This window comes from Lolium rigidum, chromosome 5 (genome assembly GCF_022539505.1).
Source record: "Lolium rigidum isolate FL_2022 chromosome 5, APGP_CSIRO_Lrig_0.1, whole genome shotgun sequence".
Classification (NCBI taxonomy): Eukaryota; Viridiplantae; Streptophyta; class Magnoliopsida; order Poales; family Poaceae; genus Lolium; species Lolium rigidum.
Window position 1 is genome coordinate 156,198,558 of NC_061512.1, and position 20,176 is coordinate 156,218,733.

Here is a 20,176-nt window from a genome sequence, read left to right on the forward strand (position 1 = left end):
CCGGCCACCACCGCCACCTCCCCGCGTGATTCCGCAGACAAGGGTCTGCACTTGGCACTCCTACCCATAAGAGCAACCGCCAGCGCCGTCATTCTTCGTCCAGCTGACATGTTTCTCTTTTTTTTTTGGGTCGACAGGGGACTCCGTTCAGCATCATCGTGGGGTCGAAGGCGTGGCTGGAGAATCCCGGCGAGGCGTGAGTTGACTGCGAGGTACCAAGATCAGGGCAACGACTTCACGGTCGCCACCACCAATGGAAAAACGGTGAGTGAGTCTGCACAGCTGATCCCTGTAGCTATTCGCTGGCTCTGTAGCAGATTTCACATCAAGTTATACTTTGTCCTAGGAGTCGATCAGTGCCTACCAACTGTTTGTGGAATTACTTTAGTGAAATTGCCAATGCGAGCTATTGTTGCTTACAACTGCAGAAAACATCCGGACGAGGCGAGCATGCTTCTCATGATGTGTATGTGCCTTCACTATGCGTATGTGTGCTTGCAAGAAAGGGCAACTAATGTCCTCATGACTCATGTACTGGTGTGTACTGAATAATCTAATGTTCAGTGGAAGACAATATGATGATTTTGTTCGTCTGAGTACTAAATAATCTTCTAATTTGAACTTGTATTGATTTTATATTGATAGGTAGATGTATTAATTTCTAGACTGTGTCTATCGGTGGACCTTTTTAGAATTTTCTTGGAATTAAGATATTACATATTTCTTATTTACAGACAAATTTAAGATTTCTGCACATTGGATTATTATTTGCATTGAATTACGTCTAGCTAAAAGACGGAAATTTCCACATAAATATTCTATTTGGAATACTATATTTGCTAAGCTAATGTTTGTCGAATCCCACTCAGAGGCATAATCCCACGCTCACTAGACTAATGTGATTGTTCACCCAGTTTTGGGGCTTACTCTCGTGAGGCTGCTGGTTGAGAACAAAATAGCTGAATTCTACCCTGAACTGGTACTTCATCCTATGAGAGCCCTAGACTATCCTTGCATCAAATATGCAGTTGAGCGAGCTTGAGCAAGCCTTTGTGGAAGGGACCTACAACTGATTAATCAATGGTCGAAAAGCTGTGGCATACGAGATATACCTGATACCTCTACTTTATGGACCTTCTTGCTTAAAATAATAGGTGAATGAATTTATATTATGTTTTCTACAGTGGCTCATGTGTCGATGTTCTTGATTTGATTGTGTTCTCTACATGTTTCTTTGTAGGGATGAAATAGCTGATTGCGAGTGTTTGGGCATATGATCTTCCAGGTGAATGATGCCATTGAACAGCTTCCGGAGTACATAGCAGAGGTAAATGTTATTTTATCTCCTCATCCGTCTCATCATCATGTTTCCATATGAGCAAACTCATAAAAAAAAACCTGCCGTTTGAGTAGTTTAGGGGTGGTAAACACATTAAGTACAACAAATGAGCAGCTACTCTACTGATCAAACCATATACTCATGTAGATTTATTCTTAATGCCACCGCTTTTGGCTATACAAGTACTCTTGATGAAGGCAGAGCCGATATGAATGGGAGGTTTAGAACTCTTCGGTCCTTTTTCACTTGGCAAAGCCCCAACCCAGTGTCGGCGTACACTCGGTTCAGCTGATCGAAAAATCTCTTTGCTACTCACAAGAGCTATAGCAGGTAGTGTAATTTGCAAAGCAAGATTGATTTTGTTTGATGTCGGTAGTCTGAACGGAACAATCAATTTAGATAGCTATGTTGAAATGGTGTAATCTCTGTTGGAAGAACATTGTCCATGACTACTTAAGGACATAATGCAGCATGATTTTTTGGGGTCAGTTTTGTCAGTGTCCAAACTAAAATGAAACATAAATATGTTCAGTTCCAGCTTGATGCTTGCGTTAAATGTTCATTTCAGTTGGATGAGATCCTAATGCAACATGATATTTTGGGATCAGTTTTTTTTACTGTCCAAACTAAAATGGAACATAAACATGTTCAATTCCATCTTGATGCTTCTGCTAAACCCCGTTCATTTCATTTGGATGCTTTGTAGAGATATTTTTCAAAATTCAGTCATGTTTTTCTCCCATTCCTGTTTTGGTATGTTGATTAGTGTCATGTTTTTCAGTAGGGGAAGTAATGGTGTATGATGCTGAAGAGGACGAATTTGAGGTAGATGGGGATATCACACAGGTAGATGGTTGAGAACAAAATAGCTGAATTCTACCCTGAACTGGTACTCCATCCTATGAGAGCCCTAGACTATCCTTGCATCAAATATGCAGTTGAGCGAGCTTGAGCAAGCATTTGTGGAAGGGACCTACAACTGATTAATCAATGGTCGAAAAGCTGTGCCATACGAGATATACACGATACCTCTACTTTATGGACCTTCTTGCTTAAAATAATAGGTGAATGAATTTATATTATGTTTTCTACAGTGGCTCATGTGTTGATGTTCTTGATTTGATTGTGTTCTCTGCATGTTTCTTTGTAGGGATGAAATAGCTGATTGCGAGTGTTTGGGCATATGATCTTCCAGGTGAATGATGCCATTGAACAGCTTCCGGAGTACATAGCAGAGGTAAATGTTATTTTATCTCCTCATCCATCTCATCATCATGTTTCCATATGAGCAAACTCATAAAAAAAATACCTGCCGTTTGAGTAGTTTAGGGGTGGTAAACACATTAAGTACAACAAATGAGCAGCTACTCTACTGATCAAACCATATACTCATGTAGATTTATTCTTAATGCCACCGCTTTTGGCTATACAAGTACTCTTGATGAAGGCAGAGCCGACATGAATGGGAGGTTTAGAACTCTTCGGTCCTTTTTCACTTGGCAAAGCCCCAACCCAGTGTCGGCGTACACTCGGTTCAGCTGATCGAAAAATCTCTTTGCTACTCACAAGAGCTATAGCAGGTAGTGTAATTTGCAAAGCAAGATTGATTTTGTTTGATGCCGGTAGTCTGAACGGAACAATCAATTTAGATAGCTATGTTGAAATGGTGTAATCTCTGTTGGAAGAACATTGTCCATGACTACTTAAGGACATAATGCAGCATGATTTTTTGGGGTCAGTTTTGTCAATGTCCAAACTAAAATGAAACATAAATATGTTCAGTTCCAGCTTGATGCTTGCGTTAAATGTTCATTTCAGTTGGATGAGATCCTAATGCAACATGATATTTTGGGATCAGTTTTTTTCTTGTCCAAACTAAAATGGAACATAAACATGTTCAATTCCATCTTGATGCTTCTGCTAAACCCCGTTCATTTCATTTGGATGCTTTGTAGAGATATTTTTCAAAATTCAGTCATGTTTTTCTCCCATTCCTGTTTTGGTATGTTGATTAGTGTCATGTTTTTCAGTAGGGGAAGTAGTGGTGTATGATGCTGAAGAGGACGAATTTGAGGTAGATGGGGATATCACACGGTGTGACAGTTCATCCCATTACATGGTTTGGGATGCTTTATCTGCTCAACTGTTTGTTGATTCATGCGCTTGCTTAGGAAATCATGCAGTGTCCAACTTTAATTTGGTTCAGGGATAGTTTCCATTTGAGTTCCGCACAAACTTGGCATTTGTGTGTTGCCCAGTGTTTAGAATAGGTAGCTGAATATTTGAAATACATTTCTCTTAATGTCTCAAGTTTAGATATACATTAGCTTTCCATAATTTATTGCAGCGCATCATTTTCGGCTGATCTAGAATTGAAGCGTGGCGATGGGGGTTGTCCCGTTAACCTGTGCACCTACTACTTGCTCAGTGGCCACGCCCCCGCACTGGTCGTGCTACTCTGGAACTTCACCGTGAAACGGCAGATGGTGCTATCTATTATGTTTTCAGAAGAACTGGAATGAAGGAGCTGACGTAATGCATTTCTTTATATTCTTCTTAGCTTCATACTCAGGATTCTCAACCTTTGGGAAAGATAGCTAGAGCTGCAGATTTGCAATTAGTTTCTTACAAAATGTACTGTACAAGCAGATACATGACTAACTTTAGTTCAGTTTCTGACTATGTAGATTTCAGTTGTTTGGGACTATGACAAACTTAAAGCAATTGCTGTACATGTAATTTTTCTGTTGATTCATGGTATCTGTTCATATTCTGTTTTTTTGGGAGTTCTGAAAGGGTTATGTACCCAATTTATTTCTGATTACAATTTTCTCAACATTAAGTGAATCAAGAAAACCTTTTGGAATCACAGACTAGACTAGAGACTAGCTCATTTTTCTGTGTTCAAAATGCTAAAGATTTGAGCTTATTTTCCGTCAAAGTTAGAACCTTATGTTGAATCTTGTATTATTAACATTGATGTATTCGCATCAAACTCTATTCTGAAATAAATCTCATTGACGTAGTTCTGTTATGAGTTTAGCTAGCTTCTGATTTTTTCTCAAGCCTAGGTTTGAATTTTCTAACGCCCTGACATGTCTTGCCTTCCCTTCTTTTCCCTCTCTGATGTTTCAAGCTTGAGCTTTTCTAGAGCATCAATATGTAGTTTGCACAGAATTGATAAAAAGGCTACATGCTACTGGTAAAAAATCTCCAACGCCAAAGGTGCTTTTACTTGCACGTGCAGAAATTGTATACTGCGCTGGCCCTGCTCTTAGGTATATACCGACATCTGAAAGATATTAACTTCCGTTTACTCCGTAGCGAAGCACGGGCATTCTGCTAGTCTATATAATATGAAAATACATCTTATGGTGGTTCTAGTAATACGAATATTGTATTTTACATGTTAATATGGTTTCTACATATTTAGTCAAACTTAAAAATGTTTAACTTTGACTAAACTCAGAATAGATGGTAAATAAAAACGGAGGGAGTACTTTTTTTTACATAAAGTAATGCAGGAAAGCTAATATGAAATCTTTGTAACCTACATTTGAGTACAAATCCAGCCCATTTTGCTAGGGTGGGGCAGGCCTAATTTGGATTGGGATTTTCTTATTTTTTCTTGTTTTCTATATAAGACATATGGGCTGGGCCAAATCTTAGGGTGGTCCCCGCCCCACCCTTCCACCCTGTTGGCTCCGCCACTAGTACAACGTGCAGAACGTCCACATGGGAGGAACTAGCTACCAAAATAAAATTTGATGTTATTCCTGGGATTGATTTGTTCCTACGAGGTACAGGATATTGGTCCATTGTGTTAACTTGCTTCCACATACTAAGAATCTTTCTACATGTAATGGACAAAGTACAATGGTTCCGTTGGAGCACACGAAATGCTACGATAGCACAAATGAAAAACATTAATTCCATATATCGCTAAGATTGGTAAAATCTATATAGAAATGGTCGTCATTCTTCTCCATAAATTGGTGCCACCCCCCTTCTGAGGCAGTTGATGTTTACCGTATGCCCGCTGCATGGACTTACCCGAACACGGCACGTTCATGGTTTTTCCCCACGACTATTGCCCTTCTCCATCCGCCAAATGCAATAGTATATCCCGTCGTGCTGACGTGACCGTGCTGCTGAGCAGACAACATCATCTCCTAGAGGTAGATGTCCTCCTGTGAGCTAGGCCAACCTAGGATGCACCGATACTTTGAAAAAGTGACATATCGGGAGTATCCGCGTATCCGATACAAGGATACTTACGGATACCTAAGAACACGTATATTTTTCAAAAAATAAAAATAATTCGGGCAACTGTAAGAACATCACGGATTCCTCTATGATACATGAAACAACCATTTGTAAATTCACGTAGACATCATAAAGCCATACGGGTGTACGCTGGATCCTGTAGGTGGATTCAGATGCAACTAAAGAACTCATGAATATAAAGAAAGCTATGAAAGGATTTAACCATATTTGCTCAAAATATCCTAGAAGGAATCACATCGTGTTCAAATGCGACCCGTCCTATGTTTGGCAGCTTTATATCAAAGTTGAGGCGTCTGAAGAAAGATTTCTATCATCTTATTAATGCTACTAAACTACCCTATTTTATAAAAATATTTCTCCTATTTTCTTAGATCGGTTATTATAAACGTATCCCCGTATCAACATTTTTTGAAAAATTGACTTATCTTCGTATCAGTATCCGTATCCCTATCGCCGTATCTGGGCAGCCTAGAGGCCAACTATATCCTACCACCGCACCAAGGTGCAGGAGGCCATGGCCACCGCAGGCGTCGACAAGAACACTTCACCAGGAGGCTCAAGGAGGAGTAGTGGATGATGTGAAGGAGTAGTTTACCTCTAAAAGCGAGTAGGTGTTGTACGAGAGAATATGAGAAGAACTTACCTCGGTCGTGAAGGCGAAATGGTCTCTCATGCTCGTTCGGCAGCGCGAACCCTACGCAAACACGCCATACAACAAAATGAGAAAAAATATCGTAGCTGAAGAAGGCCAACGATTTAAATTCTTTATTTTAAATCCACTGTCTTGGACGACCTAGATCCATTTGCGAGAAGTCGTTGGAGTTTCACTAAGAGCTCAACCAGCCAACCTCCTTGTCAACAAGCTATGCTTCATAGTGATAAACATCAGTTTAGGTGAGGCATCAAATGCTTAAAGATTTACATGTTAACATGTCGCTGCCATCTACTGAAAATGCAAGGTCAGGGTCGTATCCCCTGATGCATCTGTATACACGGCGAGGGATATTTTTACCCATAATCTTAGGATTGGTCCTCCATCTTCTTAGGCACCCATATAGTATCCCGATGTATATCATGCTTGGCGTCACTTTTTATTTTTTTATCTTCTTGTGAGACTAGTCGTGTGCGGCTGTGTGCATCTTAATTATGCATAGTCGGATGTAATGTTAGTTTTTTAGGTAATAAAGCATCCTTTATAAAAAAATAATGGATCGATCTACATATGGCCCACTTTTGCTAGTCCTGCTTCAGAATGATTATTCTGAACTTAAAGGTAAAAATAGACACACAACTCCTGAGACTCTAATACAACTCCGAATCAATGTAAGCTCTTCCTCCTTGCTTTAATGACAAATACGAGCAAAATCAAATTGAGTGAGCAACAGTCACATTCAATGAAAATCTAACCATATCGTGGGGGAGGCAAAATGTCGAGCAGGTTTTGAGCGGGAGCGCAACCTAACAGATTGACAATCAAAAAGGAGGGGATAGCAGTAAAACAAAAGGAGAAATGAAACTAGAACCGAGAGCTACCAAAGTGGAGGTTGTGCCAGCGATGGCATCATGAGTAAGCAGGTAAGCTGGTTCTTGATGGCAACATGTTAAATGGGGAGTAGTGGCGGAGGACGGAGTAAATATTTGGTGTGGCGGTGCCAATAGTATGGTAACAATAGGCAGGGTCAAAAAATGCGCTAATTATATTATCGATGTATGTAACACATAGGCCGCGTATTATTTGCTACTAGAAAAAATCTACTCCTATTCCTATATGAAAGCAGTATCACCTTCTCAAATTAATATTTTTGGTCAGAGGCAAAGATGCATCATTTGGTGTTGATGAGTAAAGGCTGATGTAGCAAGTCTGCAAGTGACCTTTCGGGGAAATGAAAAGAGCCTACCACTCCTTCGTTGGATTTCTCTTGTAGAGTACACACACATGGCCGGCGCTTTTTCTAATCAGATCATTGGGATGGGGATTAGGGCATTACCTGTGAGTTCAGCTCTGGTAGGCGCCATAGCTCGCCAGAATGAGAGCTCCGCCACTGATGGGGAGGAGGTGGCGGATGAGTGTAATATCCCAGGTTTAGAGACAATAAAATGAGAGAACACCAAAGTGTGCATTGCATTCATGCATAGAAAATCCGGAGAATTTTCGCGCTTCACATAAAACTTACCACAGTAACTGAAGTTTCACTTGACTTGCTGGAATTGAAGTAGATCATCAAGTCAAGCGCTATAAACTTCACTGTGATCTTTGCTAAAACCATATTTTGGGTAGACATAATTTGATCCAAAGGTTGGATCAAAAAGGAACTAGAACTATTACACAACACTTAAAAGTTAGCAACTACCTTTGTGTGTAAATTAATTCACTTATAAATAAGTTAAACCACAGGGTCTAAAGTGCATAAAAGCCACACATTCTTGTTTAAATCATAACTTATTAAATACATGGAATATCATAAAACTAAATCCATTTACATTACAAATTATAGTTCAAACTATTTGAATCAAACTAACTATGAGTATTTTGAAACTCATATGATCATGCCTTGGTGAATTCAAACACCAACTATCCAAACTTGAGAAATAACCCTCAACATTAACCTTTTCACCAATATTATAATATAAATCCAATCCAATATGATCTAGTGACTCATCAACAATAATAAAACCATCCACAAGATATTTAGTAGCAATTGCCACTTGGCTATCCAAAAATAAATCATATGAGAGGATAATCTCTATGCCAAATGGGATGAAAATATCTACATGACTTGCTTTCCAAGCTTTGCCACCTCATGCTCAAAGGATTGCTATGGATGAGAGCATGACAACCAAGCACCTTACTCATCAAACCAACACAAGAGTCACCATCTATGTGTCATGATACTAGAGCTTGCCCAAGCCTATAAATAGAGCCACACCCTTCATCCATTTGCTCATCAAGTACCATGATACATGGGAACAAACACATAGAGCCACTCCATGTGAATTAGCTAGAATCAAGATGAAGAAGCTAGGAGGTGGAGGCATACCACAAGATGCAGGTTTATCAGATTTCTGAAGAACAAGCTACATAAAATTGCAAGGTAGAATCCCTAGGCAAACCATATATTTAGAGGATCATATCATCATATCTTGAGTAGGACCCTAGGCTATTACAAGACATTTAGAAGTGAGTGAGGTTATAGATGCTAACCATATCCATATCTATCCTAGAGAATATTAGAGTAGTATTAAATTCTACTTGTTCAAACCAACCATTAATCTTGGAGGTGAGAGCCATGTTCCATTAGTGAAACATAACCCAAGCTTATGCCCATATCCTAATTCTAGATGTGTATCATATTGGTGATCACTACTTAAACCCTAAACTACATGTGAACTCCAACTCATGGATTACTTTGGATTATAATTAGAACCCTGCCATACCTCATGCCTATTTATACTTCAATTTAGTGAAGCTTATGCAAAACCCTAAACCTTTCACATAGAATTCACTCCACATAAAATATTATGTCCCCACTTGTGTATCATGGATCACAAATATAAACCAAGCCATCTATACTTAGGACCAAATGCCATTTGGTGAGTAGAATTAAATTAATACCCTATCTTACTTGGTTACTCAAATACTTTGCCTAAGTGAACCAAATGAATAGCATTTATAAAAATAAAGTCACCTTAACAAGTGAGTTAACCATAATAAGCTTAGGATCTATTTTAAATAATTCAAGTAGTAGTTGCTAAGCAAGAGTAGAGAATATAGAGTTGATCCAACCATCTTCATAAACCCTTAGAAGTAATTCTCCACATGAAATCATGAACCAATCCTATTCTCAACACCATTTACTTTAAACTCTAATCAAAATTAAAATAGATATGAACAATCAATGTTGTTAAGCACATTAGTTAAACCTAATAATATTTTCACCATTCACTTGTTATCAAATTTCAAACCATTGAAATGAATCTGGTTCCTAACTTAACAAGGAATTGAAATGGATATAAAAACCCATTCCTATTCCAATTAAAACCCCACACAATATCAACCTAATAATAAAATGAATATGTATTTAAAAAGTAACACTAGGCAGTAAATAATAGTATTAAGTTATCTTGATACTCAAATAATTTAGGACCTGCAAAATAAGATAGAGTTCAAATTTGAAATCAAATAGTAAACTCAAACCAGAAAATAAAACAGAAAAGTTTAAAAAGGAAAAAGAGAGGGAAAACTTTACCTGTCCATCGAAGCAGGCCGCAGCAGCCCAAGCCAGCACCAGAGCAGCCCAGCATCGAAGCCCAGCACCAGCCCAGCCCAAGTCAGATACCGTTTCGGTGTCTTTAAAAATCGTGCAAAGGAGAGAAGCTCTCTTCTCCTTCTTCCCCGGCGTCGACAGCGCAGAGGAGGAGCTCGGCCACGTCCTCGACAAGGATAAGAACGCCGCCGGACGTCAACGAGTCCCTCAGAACCTCGCCCAATCCTTTCTGCGTCCGAGCCTATCCAGGAGCATCAAGATTCACGCCCTAGCTCACTTCACTGTTGCCATTGCATCCCGGCGGTCGCCGTCGGTGAAGTGACGATTCCGACCTCGCCGTGGCCTATAAAACCACCCTACGGAACCTCCGTGATGTCCTTGTTCATCTCAACTCCTTCATTCACTCCCTAACCCTCTCTCGACCCTCACCATCATCCATTCACCGTCGCCGGAGTCGAAGACGAAGGTCACGATTGGAGCCACCCGGAGCTCACCGTGAGGTCGGGAAGGAGCGCCTGGCGCCGTAGAGCATCTGGGAGGAAGGAATCGAGCTGCAACCTCCTCAAGCCGACGAATTTCATCGATCCCTTCCGCAGCACCTCGCCGGTAATGGCGAATTCCTCGCCGTCTCCGTCCACAATCCACCTCGGCGACCAACTCAGAAGACTCAGGGTATGATTACGCGTCGAATGAGCTATTCCTTGCTTCCAAGCATCATCCCTAGCTCGAGTTTGTCGCTTGACCGGAGCAGCGCCGCCGCAGATGTCTTCTCCGGCGATGCTCCGGTGGGTACTTCGGTGAACCACCACCACCATCATGCTCAGTAGGGTGTGGGGGTTCGGAATATGCTAGCCTCGCGTCTCGGGGAACCCTAAACCGCGGCGCGCTCACCATCCGGCCGCGGCGTCAAGCCGCCGGCAAGGGTGACGTGGCCGTGGGGCCCCGCAGTTGTCTTTGACCTGGTCCACTCCCACATGGCAGCCTACGTGTCCCGTGGCCCACTAGTCAGCTGCTAGAGTTAGATCCGTACCGGGTAGATTTAGTATTTCCACTTATTTATAAATTCCAGAAAATCACCGAAACTTTGCAAAATTGTATAAAATCCATTTCAACTCAGAAAATATGAATAATGTATCAAAATGCTCACAAAAATAAACTCTATTCAAATAAAATATAAAACAAAAATGTGTGTCAAAATAAAAATTCACTTATTTTTAACCCTATTAATTATGCCATTTCAATTATTTAACATACAATTTGAATTCAATAATTAATGAAGTTTCAAAATTAAATTTTAACTATTCAATAACTAAGTAAAATGTTAGGATTAATTTTATTTACCAAATTTGCATTAGCTTAATTATTAGTGGTAATTCATAAACCCTAATTGCAAATTACTATTTTCTATTTTCTTTAAATAGTAATAACTCAAGAAAATATTATAAACTAATATTATTTTGGTAAATCAAAACTTATTTACTTAGACATGTTTAGTTAACAAGTTAATTATTTTAAAACCTCCTAATAATTGTTAAACCCTGATTTCTAAATTAAACCTAAACATGAGTTACCCTAATTATTAATTCTTGTGAACATGAATAAAATGTCAAACCATTATTAATGTTGTTTCAAAGTAAATAGTAATCACACCTATCTTGTCAATTCTCATTTGTAGAGTTGTACCATAATTTAGAAACCCTAATTCTAACATAAACATGAACCTTGATCTCATTATTTCATGTGATCATCGTAAATTAGTGCAACCCTGAAACCCTAGGGGTTTAGCCCATATAATTATATCCACCTCACCTTTAAGTGTAGAAACTTAATAAACAACCAAAGAGTGCATACTCATGATCCACCCACATAAAACCAATTCACATGAGATTATCATTTCATGTTCCTATTCTTAATTAAAACTTATATAATTCACTAGTATCACCTAGGTATAAACCCTAGCTTGTTACCACATGTTAGCACCATTGATCATCACTCCTATATACCATACCATTAAGATCAACCTCAATCATTAAACCCTAGTAGAACCATAATGATAAACCCCGGTATCAACTTTGTGTAGCAAATCACATCACATATTCCTATCCAACTAAACCTTACTTAGGAAATGATAAACCACTTAGCTTAGAAACTATTAGAAATTATTTGGTAAAGCAAATATGAAGTCATAGTAAACCCTAACTCATAGCAACACCTTGATAACCATCCTTTGATATAATGCTTAGGAGAAACCATAGTAATAAACCTACTAATACTTTCTACATGTAGATCACTTCTACTTAAGCACCAACCAGTCCTATTAGTAAACCCTAATAGCACTTAGCTCCTATGTATAGTAGTTCATATTCTTATTTAACCTGTTCTTCAAAAGTTATTCTTTTGAAGTACAAATGCCAATCAAACCTTAGAAGCCCCAATCCTTCTTTGAATACTCATTATTTCTTAAACAACATGTTCTTCAAAAGTTATTCTTTTGAAGTATAGTATAAGTACGCATCCACCATGTTCTGCGTAACCTAAAATGGACAACCTGTTCTTTATATATTATTCCACCACTATTCTTTATGTGTATGATTGTTAAAATGTCTTATATCACTTGTATATGATGCTAATATAACCAAACCCTAATAAGAACCTTGTTTGAGAACCATCCTAAAAGTGCAACACACCCTAAAGAAATCTTTACAACTCATCCATCCTAAATCATCGAGATTAGGTTACGCTCGGGACGATTGCATCTCATACTATGCATTATAGCATTTTTGCCGAGTTCTTTAAACATTGTCCTTACCGGACGATGATGGTATTTCAGAATTTGGAGTTATCACGTATCGAAGCTTTTGCCCGCATAATCTTGCAGCCAAGAAAGGCAAGTTCATCGCTTGCTCATGTCATTTGATTATTTTTATCAAACTATATGCCAAGTATTATACTTATCACTCATGCATTGAAAAGCAAATATTATTTTACAATTATGAATATGACTATGTGGTGGGCAATGGAACCATGGTATGTGTTGATATGGTGGAGGTTCCATTGCATGGGTTTATATCACCCTAGGATTAATTACCAATGCCGTCCAGTGATTCTAGCGCCGTACAAACCGCGTTAACCATGAGATCTATAATGGCTCTGGGGAAGCCAGCCGTATCTTTTCCCTTCTGCACGCCAACGGATCGGAGAGACGGTGGGGTGCTGGAGGCACTGCCGCAATAGGTTGGGAAATCCTTTTAAATCCCCATCCATTGGTGATGTTAATCTCTTCCGATCTATGAAGGATTGTCCGGAGTATACCATGAGTAAAGCCGTATTATCGGGGAAGTCTACTGGAGGTATACGGTCGGACAAAAGGGTGGGTTTGCGGCCGCGGAGAAGGCGGTGTGGGCTTGGATCTTACACCTGGCCTCACACCAAAGGAAGTGTGGACGGAATCACGTGCCCGGTTGGCAACAAGGATAAGGTCTCTTATGGGAAAAGTAACGCACCTCTCGCAGAGGATACCGAATTGTGGCTGTCACTCCTCGTTCCGGGAAGGGAACTGCGAACGCGGCAGAAAGGAACTCCACGAAGTTCTGGTCAACCCGTGAAGACCGACGGGCATAGTTTTCAGTAATAAAATAAACCTTTTGAAGAAATGTTTACAAAAACTTGCATTGGCCTATGACTTTCTGGTCTATGGCTGTAGCTAGTGCATGATACACATATTTCCTAATATGAACTTGCTGAGTACGCTCGTACTCATTCTATCTCGTTTGAACCCCCTTCTTAGAGCAATGCACCGAAGGAGAAACTACCGTGGAACTCGAAGACAAAGGAGTCCATCGCAACAAGATGAAGAATCCAATCAACGAAGTCAATGGAGTCAACTCATGCATCAGTTATAATGGAAACCTAGACTAGCAATAGAAGGGAATCTTTCCCTAATCCTAGCACCTAAGTAGCTAGATTTCTATAGCAAGCCAAGTAGCTCTTGAACTTAAGCTAGCAATAAGATAGATTACGAGTCGTTCTTCTGGAGCTTTATTTGAAGTTTTACCTCACCTGTAAAGTAGGAGGGTGTGTGGATCTTATGTAAACCGTTCGTGTGTACTTCTATAGACATACCTTGGACTCGCATATGTTTCTGTTGTACCACTCTGAGAGATGTAATATGGGTGGAACGGTGTTTCACTTGTGTTATGTCAACGACTTGTGTACTACACCATGCAGTGGTACGCTGGGTCTCCACAGCTGGTATCAGAGCAAATGCTTTGACCCTAGGATTAAAACCCTTTAAAGGAGACCTATAGGTTTGGTAGTGTCTATAGGAAGTGGTATTAGCTAAGGCAACTATGCTAAACCAACTATTCTTTTGACTTGAGATGGGTATTCACTTGAGAATAATCCTGACACACTTGAGTCAATTTTTCTTATCTATCTTTCTTTAGTAAAGTGAATTAGTTATCTTGCTTCATTCCAAAATAATTAGAACACCATTGAAGCTTAAGATAATGGGTGGTAGTAGACCACAGTTGGTATACAACACATGGTAGTCCAAAGAGAGGATACAACCATTAGGAAGATATCCTATTGGAAGAAGTATACCAATGCAAGTTATAGTTAAGTAAGAGTCATTTAAAATGTCAAATGACTGATGTTAAGTAAGGGAGATACGTTATATAAGGTAGTATATGTCTATGATGAGTCAATCATAGGAGGTAAGGAAGAGTGATAGGAGTTACAGGAGTCTACTTTCAATAATAAACTTGGTACTCATATATGATTCACTTGAGAATCATGGTATGATGGAGTAGAACATCCTAAGTACGATAACAAAAGGATGATAAGGAGTAGGATTTAGGGAATAGTTCGAAAGCTTAGGCCTTAAAATCCTAATAATTGTACCAAGTATGTTAGAACCATAGTCTTTAATTTAAAGTCTTTAATTTAAAGAAGGCTTATTTCGAGCATAACACATAGAGAAATACTGGAGTTATAGGTGGTATATTCTAAACAATCATGTGTTTAGAGTAGACATGTTAGAACTAATTGTATTATAGGAAGTAGTCCTCAATAGCACAGATATATGGTATACTATTTTGGTAGTACTTACAAAGAAAACTAGGTTAACTTCAACTATCCCAGGCCATTTTGTTTCAAGTTTGTCTCATTGCAAATGTGCAATTAAGATAAATGTTGAGACAAATAGTAGAAATTCACGTATAAGTGCTAAGTATCACAACCTAAGCCTATCTTATGTGGTGTTATATACTACACATCTGAACCTGATGTTTAGGGATGTCTTACCCAACTATTATATTCGAGCATATAAAGATGTGTATTGTATGCACAAAGCTGGATTTTCTTGGATTTTATTGGATTTCATTGATTGACTAGATCCATACATGAAGTTTGACCTTGATATGCAAATGCATGTTGCAATATCAAGCTCTTACTTGATGTTATAGGTCTAGAGGGTAAAGGTATTCGTGTGAGGAAGTGACGAATTATGAAGATTTGAAGACAAGATGAAGGTTCACTTGAAAAAGGAAGTAAAAATTGTGGGAAGCAACCACAATAATCTGAAGGAAGGACCAATCAAAACTCATTTTTATGCTTAATTAAGGAGTACTTCAACATGGAAGTATCATGAAAGTGAGAAAAATAGTGAATATGGAGCAGTAGAAGTGGAGCTATATTCATTATGGAAGAAGGGAATGCAAGTGAAGTCACTTACAATACTATTTTCATAGTATCCATAAGCGGTTATCTTGCAAAACAAACCCTAGAAGAAGGAAAATAGACAAGTGAAGTCGCAGTTGGCATAATAAGACCGCAGCTGATATAGGATAATCATGAAGAGAAAGTATGTGAAGTGAGGTATATCTTAACTAAAACTAGGTAAGTATCCACAACTGGTAAGTAGATGTTGACTAGAACTATAACATAGCCACAGCTGGTACCCAATAAGCCACATCTGGTACTAGGTAGTTTGCAGCTGGTACCAGATAGCCCACAGCCTGAACAATTCTTTACCCTAAAAGAAAGGGGGATTCCGCAGCTAGTATTTCATAGCTGGTATTCCATAACTGGTAAATATTTAGTCGGAGGATTCATAATGGATACCCACAACTGTGTGGATACACCACAAAGAATTCTTGATGAGACTTTCGAAAGGTACAAAATATAAACCAGACCTAAACCAACTACATAACCTTGGAGTTTAATGATTAGAAGAAAGGAAGTTTGAAGATCATTAGTAAACTCCAAGGGGGAGAGGAAGGCTGAGGAGAAGTATTAAGATATTATTGGTAGTGTGATAAATGGAGAAAAAGGTCTGATCTGGGAGGAAGTACAATCTTATTTTCATAAGGTTGTTGGGAAGTACCCATATAAAAGTACTCTCAGGAGGATGTCAGACCAGAAGCCGAGGTTCATATCTCGAGGAAGTAAGGGTGATACCTTTACTTGAGTGGGTAATTGTTATTACTCAAAATCAAGAGAAATCAAGTAAGTCTAAGTTAATGAAGTTGGATAAAGAAGTTATCGGAGAACAATCAAAGCTTAAGAACATACTATACGAAGGAGTTTGACCATACTAAAACATAAGCCTATTAGAAAGATTCCTTTCATGGAACCTAAAGAACCCAAAAGGAAGATAACTAGCTTAAAATTAGAAGCCATGATTGGATGGACTAAATGAGTCTAATCCATTCGTAGGACTAAACAACCAGGACCATGCCTATCGTAATACCTTACCAAGTACCATTACTTTCGTTATGGTAGTAAGGGAAAACAATACCCTACCTTAAATAAATCTTTTAAAATTAAGGTTTGAGTATCGCAGCTGGTAAATCGTAGTGCCATATTACATCGCAGCTGGATTACCGCAGCTGGTAGAACTAAGTTTTAAGTACCTAAATAGGAAGATGTCACCATAGCCATTAGTAAAGTCCATTAACTCAATAAGATGTCCTAATCCAAGAATCTTTGGAGAGTAAGCCTATAAGCTTAGAGTGTTGGAAGAAACCATAGAATTGAAGAAAATATCAGTGCCAGTCATTCGAAGATTCCAGGAAGGATCTGGATAAGGGATATATCCAATTATATCTAGTATGATCACTATGGAGTTGAAGGATGGTGATCTGTTCAAGACATTTCAACATTCCGAAACATGAGAGCGTTCGAACTTCGGGACGAAGTTCATTTTAAGGGGGAGAGGCTGTAATATCCCAGGTTTAGAGACAATAAAATGAGAGAACACCAAAGTGTGCATTGCATTCATGCATAGAAAATCCGGAGAATTTTCGCGCTTCACATAAAACTTACCACGATGACTCGAAGTTTCACTTGACTTGTCTGGAATTGAAGTAGATCATCAAGTCAAGCGCTATAAACTTCACTGTGATCTTTGCTAAAACCATATTTTGGGTAGACATAATTTGATCCAAAGGTTGGATCAAAAGGAACTAGAACTATTACACAACACTTAAAAGTTAGCAACTACCTTTGTGTGTAAATTAATTCACTTATAAATAAGTTAAACCACGAGGTCTAAAGTGCATAAAAGCCACACATTCTTGTTTAAATCATAACTTATTAAATACATGGAATATCATAAAACTAAATCCATTTACATTACAAATTATAGTTCAAACTATTTGAATCAAACTAACTATGAGTATTTTGAAACTCATATGATCATGCCTTGGTGAATTCAAACACCAACTATCCAAACTTGAGAAATAACCCTCAACATTAACCTTTTCACCAATATTATAATATAAATCCAATCCAATATGATCTAGTGACTCATCAACAATAATAAAACCATCCACAAGATATTTAGTAGCAATTGCCACTTGGCTATCCAAAAATAAATCATATGAGAGGATAATCTCTATGCCAAATGGGATGAAAATATCTACATGACTTGCTTTCCAAGCTTTGCCACCTCATGCTCAAAGGATTGCTATGGATGAGAGCATGACAACCAAGCACCTTACTCATCAAACCAACACAAGAGTCACCATCTATGTGTCATGATACTAGAGCTTGCCCAAGCCTATAAATAGAGCCACACCCTTCATCCATTTGCTCATCAAGTACCATGATACATGGGAACAAACACATAGAGCCACTCCATGTGAATTAGCTAGAATCAAGATGAAGAAGCTAGGAGGTGGAGGCATACCACAAGATGCAGGTTTATCAGATTTCCTGAAGAACAAGCTACATAAAATTGCAAGGTAGAATCCCTAGGCAAACCATATATTTAGAGGATCATATCATCATATCTTGAGTAGGACCCTAGGCTATTACAAGACATTTAGAAGTGAGTGAGGTTATAGATGCTAACCATATCCATATCTATCCTAGAGAATATTAGAGTAGTATTAAATTCTACTTGTTCAAACCAACCATTAATCTTGGAGGTGAGAGCCATGTTCCATTAGTGAAACATAACCCAAGCTTATGCCCATATCCTAATTCTAGATGTGTATCATATTGGTGATCACTACTTAAACCCTAAACTACATGTGAACTCCAACTCATGGATTACTTTGGATTATAATTAGAACCCTGCCATACCTCATGCCTATTTATACTTCAATTTAGTGAAGCTTATGCAAAACCCTAAACCTTTCACATAGAATTCACTCCACATAAAATATTATGTCCCCACTTGTGTATCATGGATCACAAATATAAACCAAGCCATCTATACTTAGGACCAAATGCCATTTGGTGAGTAGAATTAAATTAATACCCTATCTTACTTGGTTACTCAAATACTTTGCCTAAGTGAACCAAATGAATAGCATTTATAAAAATAAAGTCACCTTAACAAGTGAGTTAACCATAATAAGCTTAGGATCTATTTTAAATAATTCAAGTAGTAGTTGCTAAGCAAGAGTAGAGAATATAGAGTTGATCCAACCATCTTCATAAACCCTTAGAAGTAATTCTCCACATGAAATCATGAACCAATCCTATTCTCAACACCATTTACTTTAAACTCTAATCAAAATTAAAATAGATATGAACAATCAATGTTGTTAAGCACATTAGTTAAACCTAATAATATTTTCACCATTCACTTGTTATCAAATTTCAAACCATTGAAATGAATCTGGTTCCTAACTTAACAAGGAATTGAAATGGATATAAAAACCCATTCCTATTCCAATTAAAACCCCACACAATATCAACCTAATAATAAAATGAATATGTATTTAAAAAGTAACACTAGGCAGTAAATAATAGTATTAAGTTATCTTGATACTCAAATAATTTAGGACCTGCAAAATAAGATAGAGTTCAAATTTGAAATCAAATAGTAAACTCAAACCAGAAAATAAAACAGAAAAGTTTAAAAAGGAAAAAGAGAGGGAAAACTTTACTCGTCCATCGAAGCAGCCGCAAGCAGCCCAAGCCGGCACTGCGAGCAGCCCGAAGATCGAAGCCCAAGACCAGCCCAGCCCAAGTCGGATACCGTTTCGGTGTCTTTAAAAATCGTGCAAAGGAGAGAAGCTCTCTTCTCCTTCTTCCCGGCGTCGACGAGCGCGAGAGGAGGAGCTCGGCCACGTCCTCGACAAGGATAAGAACGCCGCCGGACGTCAACGAGTCCCTCGGAACCTCGCCCAATCCTTTCGCGTCCGAGCCTATCCAGGAGCATCAAGATTCACGCCCTAGCTCACTTCATCGTTGCCATTGCATCCCGGCGGTCGCCGTCGGTGAAGTGACGATTCCGACCTCGTCGTGGCCTATAAAACCACCTACAGAACCTCCGTGATGTCCTTGTTCATCTCAACTCCTTCATTCACTCCCTAACCCTCTCTGACCCTCACCATCATCCATTCACTGTCGCCGGAGTCGAAGACGAAGGTCACGATTGGAGCCACCCCGGAGCTCACCGTGAGGTCGGGAAGGAGCGCCTGGCGCCGTAGAGCATCTGGGAGGAAGGAATCGAGCTGCAACCTCCTCAAGCCGACGAATTTCATCGATCCCTTCCGCAGCACCTCGCCGGTAATGGCGAATTCCTCGCCGTCTCCGTCCACAATCCACCTCGGCGACCAACTCAGAAGACTCAGGGTATGATTACGCGTCGAATGAGCTATTCCTTGCTTCCAAGCATCATCCCTAGCTCGAGTTTGTCGCTTGACCGGAGCAGCGCCGCCGCAGATGTCTTCTCCGGCGATGCTCGGTGGGTACTTCGGTGAACCACCACCACCATCATGCTCGGTAGGGTGTGGGGGTTCGGAATATGCTAGCCTCGCGTCTCGGG

The 20,176-nt window shown here is 39.2% G+C and overlaps 1 long non-coding RNA gene across 1 annotated transcript; it reads left to right on the forward strand.

Moving 5' to 3' along the window:
- The first annotated feature begins 1,548 nt into the window (after window positions 1-1,548).
- Window positions 1,549-4,107, forward strand: LOC124657882. Its single transcript, XR_006988910.1, has 3 exons — window positions 1,549-1,669; window positions 2,121-2,185; window positions 3,710-4,107. It is a non-coding gene; the product is annotated as an uncharacterized LOC124657882 (long non-coding RNA).
- The last annotated feature ends 16,069 nt before the right edge of the window (window positions 4,108-20,176 follow it).